Genomic DNA, 13833 nt, shown 5'->3' with positions numbered 1-13833 from the left:
TATTTCTTTGATGTCTCCTGGCTTCCCAAATCGTGAATATTTTTCACCTGCTTCCACACTTTCTCAGTGACTTTAAAGTTTCATTAATTTTTTCTTAAGTCTCTCTGAGAATGTTATCCATTAGGAGAAAAAATAAACTAAACCCCAAACCTTCCACTCTCCTTCTGGAAAGCCATTTGTACAATCTCTTGTCTTTCCTCTCTCTTGTAAACATTAAAGTGTTGGTCCTTTGAGTTCTAAGTACATCTATTCCTGTTCTTATTTAAATTATTCAAACAGCTAAAAAGGCTATAGGATGTGAAGACTCATTTTTAAAGGGGCAGACATTCCAGGCGCACATCCATGACTATTAGGAAAAAGTAATCACCCCTAACAATGAGGGGTGCCAGATCAGCTGTTAGCTTCCAGTCCTGTGGGCTCAAGTTACACTTGCCTCACTGGGTTTCTGAACCTTCACAGGACATGCACCTGGGAAGCTGTAAGACCCCGGAACATAGCCCCATATCATGCAGTCGTGAATGTGTCTCGAGAAACTGCAGTGCCCAAGAAAGGCATTAGCATGGATTGTTGACAATAGAACAAGGCTCTACTTTAGAATGGATTTTCTCTGCCAGAATTCCAGATGTTCTGAAATCCTTGGACAAATATTTCCAAAAGGAAAATCATCCACAGCAAGGGAGTCCTTTTCTAATACCTAATTATTGCTGCTTAGCCAGCTTTCTTTTTTATTATTGGACAAATCATGTCCTAAAGAGCCTCTGTCAGCAACCTGCACCTCAGCCAGCAGGAAATCATATTTGCATTGTATAACAGTCTGGACTGGACCATCATCTGTGATTTTGATAAAGTTTTGTTGAGCTTTGCGGAGAGTCCCCTTTCTGGAGTAAATATTGCGATCGTCCTGAACAACTCTCTCTCTTTTCTGCCTTTATCTTGCAGAATCAATGTAAGGAAATCCATGGAGCTATAGACCATCTTAAGCGTGAACATGTCGACACAGCTTGAACAGAGGTGTTAGTGGTCTCAAACACTGTAACAAACTCCAGCCCCACAATAATCTAAAATGTCAACTGTAACAGGCCAGCTCTAGTCGTAAGCGTGCATACCACTGGAAACAAACACTGTTTAGTGGTTCATTGCTATGCATGGATTACACACACTCAAAAAACATGCTTCCATTTGCTGCATGTAGAAGCGTCTAAAAGATAAAAGTTCATGGAAAGCCAGATTGGGGTCAATGTGATAAAAATTTGGGATGTCCTCTGTGGGAAGGTTTCACGGGTTACGACGCCTTTTTCTGTGTTTGCATCGTGTCCGCTTCTCATTGCTTGAGTCATTAGATTGCAGTATCTCTCGGCGTCCGGAATGCGGGCTGATTGTGTTTGCGTTCCGTGATTGGATGCTAAATGAAAAGTCGCCTTTCTCCACGGACCGATTGCTCTCCCTTCTAATCGTCTGCATGCACTGAATCCCAATTATAGGTTAGCAGCCTGATGAATCGACTTCAAGAATATTAATTTAATGCTTGAAATGTCAGCAAATAGAGTGAAGGTATTATTTCAGGCATAGCTCCCTGAAGTCTCCATTGGATAGATTGCTTTCAAGGCAGACTCTCAATGGAAACATCGTCTGGGTAACTGAAGCAAGTGTTGAGCCTTAGAACAAAGCAAGTCGGGTTAATCCGACCTTTAAAAGCTCAGTCAGATGCCAAAGGGTTACACAAGATAAAATAACCAAGCTCACAGTGGAACAATCTAGATACTAGAAAATGTTGACAGGCATCTTAGTGATGTTAGGAAGCTTTTTCAAAATGAGTTCAGCTTTACTTTCTTCCCCTTTTTTTCAGCAAGAGAGAGACTGTTTAATTACCCGGGGTCTCAGATTATAATGCAGACCCCTGAACTCTGCTGCAATGGCATCCATGTGTCTACATATGTGAGTTCACACATTCATACCATAGGCATCTGCGGCTCCCATAGTCTCCAATCTTTAGCTTAAACACTCACACATCAGTTTGATCTGCCTGAGACGTCCTTTCTCAGAAGCTTCCATCCCTCCTTGCTAACTTGCATCCTGAGATTTCTCAGCCTATAACCTTTCTTCTGGCATCCCACCCTATGCTGTCCCAAATGACTCAGATGTCCCCATGTGGGTTCCAGATCCCCTTGCCAATGCTCTACAACATATCATACTGCTCTGAGACACCAAATAACCTTTTCTTTCCCAATTGAACACCAGCTTTGAGAGCTATGGGCTCTTCACATACTTGCAGTGAAGGCACAGCTGCACAGCTATCACTCTGTGCACACACACCTGTGCTGGAGGCTGCATTCTGTCAGTTGAAGGCTCGCCTGGTCCAGAAAAGCTTCCATTTTCTAGGTACATTTGTCATCTGCATGCCTCGATTCCACTTTATTTATAGTCATGTGCCGCATAACAATGTTTCAGTAACGACGAACCACATATACGACAGTGGTCCCATGAGATTAGTACCATATAGCCTAGGTGTGTTGTAGCCTGTACCATCTAGGTTTGTGTGAGTACACTCTGTGATGTTGACACAATGACAAAATTGCCTAACGATGCATTTCTCAGAACGTGTCCCTGTTGTTAAGCGACACATGAATGTACCTCAATTTGCTGTTTCAACAATGTCTTAATCAGGAAAGTCACAACATCATGGTGCTGTTCAAAGAACTGCACATTTATTAACAGATTCTACAAAGGTTGTTCTTGCCCCTTATAAGAAATGAAAATAGAAGTATGTACAAAGCAGCACCTTATATTTTCTTGAAGTTCTGTTTGATCATCCCAGAAGTCGGCCCATAAATGTGACCCACTCAATGGCATGCTGCATCAAGGGTCCCCAAGATCACACTCAAGTTCAGTGATTTGCTAGAAGGACTCACAGAGCTCAGAAAATCTGCCATATTCACAGCTGTGGTTTATTACAGTGAATAGATATGGATTAAAATCAACCAATGTAAAAGACACATAGAGAAGAATCCAGGAGAATCCAGGTATGAGCCTCCAATTCTCCTCTCCCAGTGGAGCTGCACAGACAACACTAATTCTTCCAGCAAGGACATGTGACAACACATACGGAGTACCGTCAACTAGAGAAGCTCACCTGAGTCTTGGTGTCCAGGGATTTTACTCGGCGGGCAAGTCTTATGGACATGGAGTAGCTCCATGACCGACCTCATTACTCATTCTCCAGACTGCTCCCCCAGAGATCAAACTGATCCAGCATGGCCCAGGGACCCAGAAAAACAAAACTATGGGTTCAACCTATGTCACACGGCTAGTTTAGCTCACATGGCCAAAGGCACGAGTTATACCAAGACAGTCTTATCAAGAAGGATATACCTTCAATCACAGGTTTTTCTCCAAGGAACCAGTCAAGGACCAGTCCTTTCATCGACACACGCAGGGTTGGAAGACCCCAAACCTGCTGAGTTAATCTTTTAATGTACCTATGCCTACTTGTGAGCAAGAACTACACAAGTGTGGGGGACTCATAGAATCAATAAAATCCACAAGAAACCACAAAGGTTTTCAGCAGTCACATCTAGTACTCACAATTCCATGACTGAACAGTTGGAAGACACGAATTATTCAAAGCCTATTCAAGCTCATCTATGCATTTCCACTGAGTTCTCTGCTCCCGAATCCTGGTTTAAAAATGTCATCTGTACTCTGAAGTCAATAATACCTCAAAAATACCTATTACAACCAAAACTTAAAGATAACTTTGTATTATAACTGATTGGAATTAGAGTCAATGAACCCTCAAAAATACTTACTATAACCCAAGTTTGAAGATAACTTTGTATTATAACTGATTAGAATTGGAATTCTTTAATTACTGAGTTAATACAGAGCCATTCTGGCCCACTGAAGAATAATATGGCCAAGAACCTCTATCATACTTTATTTAAAACAGCTGTTGAGAAAACTCAATCATAAAACCATCCAATTTAACAAGAGTTTGTTATATAAACCAAACGACTTCCATGATTTTAATGCTTTCATTGCTCCTCAGAAGAGATTCTTCTCCATTGCTTAAGAATATCAAAGTACAAGTCCTAACGGGGAATTTTCTCCCTACAAGCTATTGGCACAATCAAACTAGTGATGCATTTTATTACATTGATGCTTCTTGAGGATATACACATTTTACTGTCACATTTCATAAAGATCTCCTGCTGGCAATGTTAAAAAATAAGTACCTAATAAAATTTAGCAATGTGCCTTTCTAGATAGCCAACAAACAAAGAAGAGAAAGAGAGAGAAAGCAGGAGAGTGACACAAGTTTTGACTGTGCAATGTGTCATTTAAAATCAAACTCAGAGAAGGAGAATGACCAAGAAGTGTGTTCTTGCCTCTCATTCTGGGATATCCTTTCTCTTCCAACCAAAAGCAAAGCAGTCACTGGAACTTTTCCATGTTCAAGTTTGAGCAAGTTGATTGGCAGATCTTGGTGTCATAACCACAGATGAAGACGTTGGAAAAACCCACAGTGTTTACAGATTGGGTGCGCATGTATTCATCTGACAGTTTTCAAAGGCTTCTTATAAGACAAGCTCTGAATTTATCTCTGACAACACTAAAATCACAGAGGCCCAGATTCTGACCTCAAGCAAATCACCTGTTAGGGAAAGAAATGAAGAAAGTAATAGAACAAAGACACGGAGAACAAAGTGAGTCATGATACAAAAAGCAATATGCCACATTCAAGGTGTTTTCGTAAACAACTGGCAGAAACGTAGAACTGACCTCAGCATACAGTTTCAATAATGACAACACAATTAATCCCTTCAACAGAAAATATGCTTTAATGATCATTGCTTCCTCTTGGCTATAACATACCGGGAAGAAGAAGAATGAGAAAGAAATGTACTACGTCGTAATAAATTAAGTCCTTTTGGGTAGTCTATCATTTTCTTATTGCTGCTGTAACAAATTACCACAAACCAGGTGGTTTAACACAACAGATTTATTTCCTTTCAGTTCAGGAGACCAGAAGTCTGGAACCAAGGTGACAGCAGAGCTGCACTCCCTCCAGAGGCTCCAGGGGAGGGTCCTTCCTGCCTCTTCCAGCTGCTGAGGGCTCCAGTCATCCCTGGGCTGGTGGCCGCGTCGCTCCCGTCCCTGCCTCCATCTTTACGTGGCTTCTCCTCTGTGTCTGTGTCTCTTCTCTTCTGTCTCTGATCTGGACACTTGTCATTGGATTTAGGGCCACACTAAGATCTTTAATTCAATCTGCAAAGAGCTTTTTTCCAAATCAGGTCACGTTCTCAGGTTCCAGGCATTAGTAGATAAACGTATATTTGGGGAGACCACCATCCAACCCACTACAGGTAGAGACGGTGTCATATTCCCCTTTGTATCTGCTACAGTCTCCTTGTTCCTCACTCATTCATTCAGGAGATTTCTGCTAAACACCCAGGGGCTGAGGATAAAGGATGAGCAAATAGAAATACCATCTCTGCTTCCTTGGAACTTACAGATGAGACAGAGAGGCTGACACTCAGGAGATAATCACACAAATAAACAGATGATTACCAAGGATAAGGGAAGCTATGAAGAAAAATGCGTAACACGCTATAAGAACGCAGAGAAGAGGATCTGACCAGGTCTGGGGAGGAGGGGAGGAGGGTCTTCCCTAAGGAGTTGTCATTGGTGTTCAGATCTGTAGCAAGACGGAAAGTTACCTGCAAAGAGAGGAGGGCAGGAGGATTCTCAGGCAGAGGAAACCTCCCGTTGGGATGTCCTGTGCAGGGAGGGAGCCTGATGCTTCTGAGGAGCTGTAAGGAGGAGGCCAGGAGGCTGAAAGGCAGAAAGCAAGATGATGCCCATGAGCTGGCCATGCCCAAGGTTTTCGCCAAGTCTTCTATACTACATACTTGCTCCTAACATCCACAGGGATACAAAAAGAGAATCCTGAGCAGGATGTAAAAAGTCAGACTGTCCCAGGGACTCTATAAGCATAGAATCAGGCAGGTAATTATAATGCAATTGAAGATGATATCAGTGTAGCCATATCAGGCTGAACACTTGAAAGTAAGTCTCCTCACGGGGCAGTGAGATCTAGTGAGGGATGCACCGGAGATCTCAGAAGAACCAATTTCTATATTGCCATGAATTGGCCAAATGATCTTCGGCATATGACCACAACTTTAGCATCCCCATTTTAACCCCCTGGTTCTCAGCTGTAGGAGATTTTACCCCCAGCAGACATCGAGTGATGTCTGGAGACATTTTTCATCGTCACTGTGAAGGGGGGATGCTACCAGCATCCGGTGGGTGGAGACCAGGGATGCTGTACGTCATCTTGCATTGCACAAATGGTCCCCACCATTTTCTTTTTCAAAGAGAAAAAAATTCTTCCCCTGCTAACTACACATGTTCCATATGTGGCTTTTCTGTGTCATTTTTCATCAAAGCATTTTAGAAGAGCTTCAAAATATTATCCAAGGGATACAGCAACAACAGTCTATGAAGCTCCTAAAAATATATTGGTAATGATACCATAGGAAATATAAAACCCCACAGGCCCCATAATGGCACAAACTCAAACCTGTTTTTCCTTTCGTGACAATAGTCTCAACTGATCTTCACAGAGAAACCTGCACCTTGCCAGTTCAGTAACTGTCCTCTTAAAGACCGGCGAAAAAATCACAAGTTAGGACCGACTTCACAAAATACACAGCCGTCCACGGTGTTTGGACCAATAAGGCGCGGTAGCCGGATACATCGCTGTGAAAACAAAATGACGTGCTTTCTCCGGAAGCAGTGAAGACAGCCGGGAGACGAGCGCAAACTGGAATTGCTCCAGCCATTCTCGGCTGTGAGGTGTTTGGGGTCTCTACGACTGTAGATGAAAGCAAGGTCTTCCTTGATGTCTCACCACTTTCTTATTCTCTGCTAGAATCAGACTCTCTTCTCTGCTCTCTTTGAGACGTTATCTAATCAAACCAGGGTGTTTTTATGAGGCAGCTCATTGCCAGGACTGTCCCAAATCCTAAAAGGTATTGGTGTTTCCAAGCACCCAACACTATTGTGTTGACCGTGGGTTTCTGCAGTGCTGGTTTTGCACCAACTACAACAGCCTACTCACGGAAATGCCCAGAGAGTTCACCCTGATGGGGCACCACCTCTGGGCTAAAATCTCTAGGCTCCTTCTCCAGGTAAAATCCCAAAGTGCAGGGTGCTTGATCGTGTCAACCTGGCAGATACGAGGGGCCATGGTAGGCTGACAGGACTGCCGCCAGCCATCAAACTCACCAATCTGCAGAATCCTTCTGCACAGGCGGGCACGGTGCTGGGCTGATTACCTGCTCCTCCCTCAAAGCCAGTGTAGGGATGATAATTTGTGGTCGTTGGCTCTCTGGAGCCATCCTCTCTCAGTCTTCCTGCTTCCTTGACCAGGTAACCCCACAGGGTTGAGACCGCCTTTCCAAGCAGCATGCAAAATCTTCTAGTCCAGGCGCAGTCACGGTGCCCCGCCTTGCACATCAATCAAAGCTCGTGCAACACATTCTTTCCACCCTGCACGTCCTTCTTCTACTCATGTTACCAGGTTTACTTTTTCTTAGTACAGAAAGAAATTCAATATTTTCTTCCAAGCAATTTGACCATACGAAAAGTGAGGCTGGTTTCAGTCTTGCCAAGGTGGGCATCCATTTATAATATGACCCACTATTGCCCGCCCTTCACTCTCTCCCCTTCCCACAGCCCTATTCTGCCCATTCAGGAAATTGAGGTTCATGACACAACTCTATCGGATCCTCGATCCTTAATGTAGGAACCATATCTGCGATGCTGCTTGAAGCTATCTAGAAAAGAATCTCTTGTTCTAAGATGCAGTGTCTGGCCTTCATCATGAGAGGATGAAAAATAAAAATATTGCTATAAACTGAAGTAGGGGAGATGACACATCGTTCCAAACGCCAGAAAAAGGTTAATGTGCCTTTGTCCACCTTTCTGCCTTCGTCTGACCTATCTGAGAAATGTGAAGCCTGATGAAATCTGCCCTCTCATAGAGAAGGAGGAAGACGACAACAAGTATTCCATCCTGATGAGCCTGTATTGCACCATCTCAGATAAAGAATTGAAGACTTCAAAAGTTAAATTTAGGTGCTGCCCTATGGCTGAGTGGTTAAGTTCGCAAGCTCTGCTTCGCCGGCCCAGGGTCTCACCGGTTCCGTTCCTGGGCGCAGACATGGCACCACTCATCAGGCCATGCTGAGGTGGCGTCCCACATAGCACAACCAGAAGGACCCACAACTAGAATATACAACTATGTACGGGGGACTTTGGGGAGAAGAAGGAAAAGTAAAATCTTTAAAAAAAAAAAAGTTAAATTTAAAGAACAAAGAGAGAGGGATGGATGAAAACATTGCTAAGTTTGACTTCTTGCCAGCCCATCCAGAAGCACCTGGCCCTGTGCGTCAGAAGCAACGGTAGAGCAGCTTTCTGCCCTGCACGCAGCCCCTCTGTCCATTCTGCCGCCCCTCAAGACGGACCCGCCCACCTCTGCTCCAGATCAACCACAGAATGACCTTAGCTAACCCAAACACCCCCTCCCACACCAAACCAACCACCAACGAGCGCACTCGCTGACCATTTAAATAATAAAAATTCACTTCTTTTACCACTTTTCTGGGATTAACCTGTGCTTGGCAAGTCTCCCAATCTAGAACATTCACTATTCACACTCTTGCTCTCCTCATCCCTGTAACCTGAAAGAACAAAGGCCAGTCCTCAGTGTTCTCGTTCCTACCCTTGAGCGCAGGTCTTAAACAGCATCCTGGCATGGTGTGAGGGAGCAGGGACTGCAAAGTGGGGTCCCTTGTGTCCGACTCAGACCACAAGTAATTCTGTTCATTTTCTTTTGGTATGGCTGCTCATTAGAGGGAGCAAGCGCCGTTCTCCATTCGCAAGACCAATTCCTATTTTCAAATTCAAAACATTTTTATTACCTGTCTGACACCTGCAAGTGTTTGAGTATCTGAATTCTGAAATACTGTATAATTCACATATTTTGCTATTTAAATACATTTTTTAAATGTGAAAGAGAAATAAGGACTTCTTCAGGCAAATTTTAAATAAATGGAATCATGTCATACAAAAACCAGTCTGTACAAGGACTACACTACATATCACATGTTGGGACCTCACAGAATTGTAAGGTTGAAGTAAATTTGGTCCAATTCGTGCATTTGCACATGAGCAAACCAGAAGGGACAAACAACTTACTGAAAATTCCATCACTTATTCGTTGCCTCCCATATTCAACAAATACCCACATTGACCAAGTTCAACCTTCTCCCACTACAGCTCACTGTTTTTTTAAAATACAAACAATTTTAAAAAATCCTGTGTCCATCTATTGTCATATTTTTCCCAAGTTTTAATATAATCTTTGATTACATTTGTCTACATTGCTGGGATCAACATGACATCCAAAGAAACTTAAGATAGAATGGCAGAAAGGAACTTATTTCTGGTCATATAAATGAGCATTTGTAAATTCACATGTCAAGTATGCATCAGATAAAATAGAAAAGTCAACATTATATAGGCATAATAATAATTTGAGTGTTTCCCGTATACCAGGCCATGCACTTCTATTTTATTTCCACCACACAATGGATTAGAAACTTTAATATCCCCATTTCCAGTTGGAAGACTGAAGCTCAGAGAGGTTTAGCAAAATCCCCAGCTTTACACAGCTAGCAGAAGCCAGAATGGAGGTTTTCCTGGTCTTACTGACTCTCAACCACCATTCAGCTCACTAGTGATTAGTCATTAAACCTGTAGATCTCACACAGGCAACACTTTCATCACAACACTTCTCTATCTTACAGAAACTATAGAACTCAGAGAAGAGAAAGCGGCTTTCTTTGGGCCCCATAGTAAGCTTCCAGACCAGGAATTCTCAGTGGAAATTATACTAACACCAAGGGGGCAAAAATTGATTCTTGAGAGAGGAGGGCTGTGATAAAATCTTACTCTTCTTTATGTCTAAACACAGATATTCATACAGCACATGAAGACGCGGACGGCATATCTGTGGTGCTAAAATATTATGGGGAAGGACTATTAGTGAAAAATCTCTTAAAAAGCCTCCTTGGAAGCGTGATAACTTTTTAAAAAAGTTTGAGAAACACAGTTATAAACAGAAACAACTCCATAAATTGAGCTACAAACACTGTTCCATTTTGCCAGCTCAAGTTCAATGATTGGTTCTCTCCCAAGAACTTGAAAGACTTAAAAGCCACCAGGGTTGCAGACCACGCCATGAAAAACAGAAATTACAAAGCAATAGATTTCCAGAAAGTAGATGAAAGCCTGTGCTCGTGACAGCTGCAGATTGCCTTAATTTAAACAGACCTCAACCTCAATCTAACAGGAATATTCCTTTCAAAGCAGAAGGAACACAGTTACATGACTTTGTGTGCTATAGTCTATGAGTGCGCTGTGTCCACTCTCACAGACACCACACGCACAGAGATCGTTCTTATGACGATTATAATTAAGATCACGGAAAATCGGAATCATCATTTAACACATCATTTGCTGTGCAAATTGTTTTTCACAGAGAATTGCTTGCTCTGACCTTCCTCGGAGCTGTCATTTCAAATGCCTGGTCATCTCCATTCTTCACCTTTCGGGATGTTGTTAAAATATCTGGGGAGTGACTGGCACGAATATTGGAGGGTTCGCCCTGTGACCATATTTATTTGAACTCTGCTGTCTTTATTCAGGGAAGCAAGGAGCTCACAGTCCCTGGAGAAGAGGAAAGCCGGTCAGTGGGAATTCCCCTCTTTGTGCTCCCTGTTAATTTAGATCCGTGGTCTCTAAGCCCTTTGATGACAAACCCTGTCAAAATCGGAGCATGCATCCCAATGTTTGAATATTATTTTACTTACAGAGTGATACAAGGGCTTCTGTTCAAATGGATTATGCACACTATAAAAGGCTCCCCTACACCAGAATGTTCCAAAGGATGAAAGGTTGATGAAATGAACAATAATTTTTTTCAGCTTTATTGAGATGTGACATATAAAATTATGTAAATTAAAGATGTACAATGTGATTTAACACATATATATATTGTGAAATGATTACCACAATAAGCATGCACACCTCCATCACCTCGCATAATTACCTTTTTATGGTGAGAACATTTAAGATCTCTTCTCTTAGCCACTTTCAAGCACACAACACAGAATTGTTAACTATAGTCACCATCTGTACATTAGATCCCAGAACTTACTCATCTGATGACTGGAAGGTTTACCCTTTGACCGACATCTTCCCATTTGCCCCCACCCCTCAGCCCCTGGCCACCACCATTCTACTCTCTGTTTCTGTGAGGAAATGAACAATATTTAAAAATTGCTCTTTGAATTGAGTCATGCTACCCTGGACTTAGTGTACCAGTTTCAATCCGTGTTGTGTTAATAATCACAATTTCTGTCTCAATTTACATAAAAAGATGCATAGGAATAGAAGTTTTAATAATTGCTCCTTATCCCTCAATAGACAGTTCATGCACTTCTGGGTGCTCATCCTGCTTTGTGGACCACTGCCTGAGAGGACCACCATGAGTGCAGACAGGTTGGTAAGCACATCTGCATATTTTGGCAAAAAAGATAAAAAAGAGGGGCCGGCCCAGTGGCACAGCAGTTAAGTTCACACGCTCCACTTCAGCGGCCCAGGGTTCACTGGTTCGGATCCCGGGTGCAGACATGGCACCGCTCGTCAAGCCATGCTGTGGCAAGTGTCCCACATATAAAGTAGAGGAAGATGGGCACAGATGTTAGCTCAGGGCCAGTCTTCCTCAGCAAAAAGAGGAGGATTGGCGGCAGATGTTAGCTCAGGGCTAATCTTCCTCCAAAAAACTTAATAAATAAAATTTAAAAAAGATAAAAAGAATATATATATATATAAATTTGTCTTTGACATTTTAAAGAAAATTAGTGTTAATACTGATTTATGATTTATTTTGATTGCCCATATATGTTACCCAAAAGTCAGCAAACCTTCCAGCCGCCTGCGGGAGGAAACAGTGACGTTCACGTGTGTGTAATACTTTACAGTCTGCATGACGCTTCTCCAAACTCTTCTTTGAGCCTCACAACTGCCAGGAGCTTATGGCAGATGTGCATTCGTCAACCAAATCCTTCTGTTGGGCTTGGTACCAAATATATAACAGGCTCTCTGTTGTGTAGATGAGAAAACAAAGCTTGCCTAGGATTACAACTCTCGTAGTTTCCTGGGGTGGCCATAACAAAGTACCACAGACTGGGCAGCTTAAGAAAACAGAAAATGATTCTCTCCGCATCCTGGAGACCAGGAGTCAGAGATGAAGGGGTCGCAGGTCCTCGTTCCCTCCGGAGGCTCCAGGGGAGGGTCCTTCCTGCCTCTTCCAGCTTCTGGGGCTCTAGGCGTCCCTAGGCTGGTGGCCACCTCCCTCCCATCTCTGACTCTGCCTTCATGTGGCTCCTTCTCTATGTCTGCGTCTCTACTCTTCTGTCTAAGGACACCTGTCACTGGATTTACAGCCACCCTACTCCAGGAAGATCTCACCTCGAGATCTATAACTGATAACATTTGCAAAGATCCTGTTTCCAAGTAAGGGTAAATTCACAGGTGCCACGTGTTCAGACTTGGACATATCTTTTTCAGGACACAATTCAACCCCCAACAGACTCAAACTTATTTTGTCCTAGACTAATCTCCTCCCCATTACCCACACTCCTATCTCTATTTCCATTCTTTAACAGCTCAAATTGCATGGTGTACCTGTCGATCAATTCCTTGCTTGCAATCTCAGTCCCATGTCATCTCTCACGCTTCTGCGCACAGACTGTAAACCCAAGTGCTGCTCGAACCAGACGTCCCGCTTTTCAGAAACATATGAAATGAAATAAATACATTTTATTAATAAAAATAGAATTAAAATATGTGAAATAAAACCTTCACACAGTAAATTTTAAACAAGGACATTTAAATAGTAATTAAAATTTCATGCCCAGAAATGCAAACAGATGGTTCAATATCTGAAAATCTGACAATATAGTGTACCTTGACAACACATTTTTAAAAGAGCAAAGTGTGTTTATTTGCAGACAATAGGGTTTTCGACATACAAAGAAGAAACTCAAGAAAGCATATAGACAAAAAGAGGAATGGACAAAGCAAGAGTCAGATGTGCGTAGACGAGTTTTAAAGACTAAGCCACGTCAAGCCATCTTACTAGGCATCATTGCTAATTCTAAAGTTATAGCAATTAAGAGAGTGAGACAAACGAGTAGACAGAACAAGAACCATACATAAATATGACAGCAGTGACATGAATCACTGGTGGGAAAGTGTCCTAGTCAAGGCAGTGGGAAATGTAGGTGTCTAACTTTTCTTTCCCCAAGTGCATCACCATCATTTATGGCATCGTTACACAGGTTTGGAAGCCCTTGCCCAATTTATATTCTACAAGGAGGAAATCTCACTCTATGGGGAGGCCAGCTCAGTGACTCTAGGACTCTTGGTGGCTGCGTGGATATAGAACTCATCCCCTTCCCATCTCCTGGCTCTTGTGTGTGTTCTGAAAAACTCCACAAAGCTCCTATCATGGAGCATCTGCCCCCCTAAACCTCAACTCCAGCCGCTGCACAGATGCTCAGGAGTTCCCCACGCGTGGAAGCCGCTGGAGGCCATCTTTTGACGTTAACTCTTGGTTAAATTTTAAAGATGAACCTGCAATGCAAGAGACTAAGGACCACTTTAACCACACTCCATGAGTTTCTGTCTTATTGGTGC

The 13833-nt window shown here is 42.7% G+C and overlaps 1 protein-coding gene across 1 annotated transcript in view; it reads right to left on the bottom strand.

Moving 5' to 3' along the window:
- The window catches only part of LOC106845887 (uncharacterized), a 369420-nt gene that overhangs the window by 95297 nt on the left and 260290 nt on the right, over positions 1-13833 (bottom strand). Inside the window, exon 8 of the mRNA XM_070501822.1 lies at positions 12820-12919. The gene's annotated coding sequence lies outside the window, so the exon portion shown is untranslated. The remainder of the gene's footprint in view (positions 1-12819; positions 12920-13833) is intronic.

Source organism: Equus asinus, chromosome X (genome assembly GCF_041296235.1).
Source record: "Equus asinus isolate D_3611 breed Donkey chromosome X, EquAss-T2T_v2, whole genome shotgun sequence".
NCBI classification, from domain to species: domain Eukaryota; kingdom Metazoa; phylum Chordata; class Mammalia; order Perissodactyla; family Equidae; genus Equus; species Equus asinus.
Note: the sequence above shows the minus strand (reverse complement) of the source record. Positions and strands in the feature narration are given on the sequence as shown.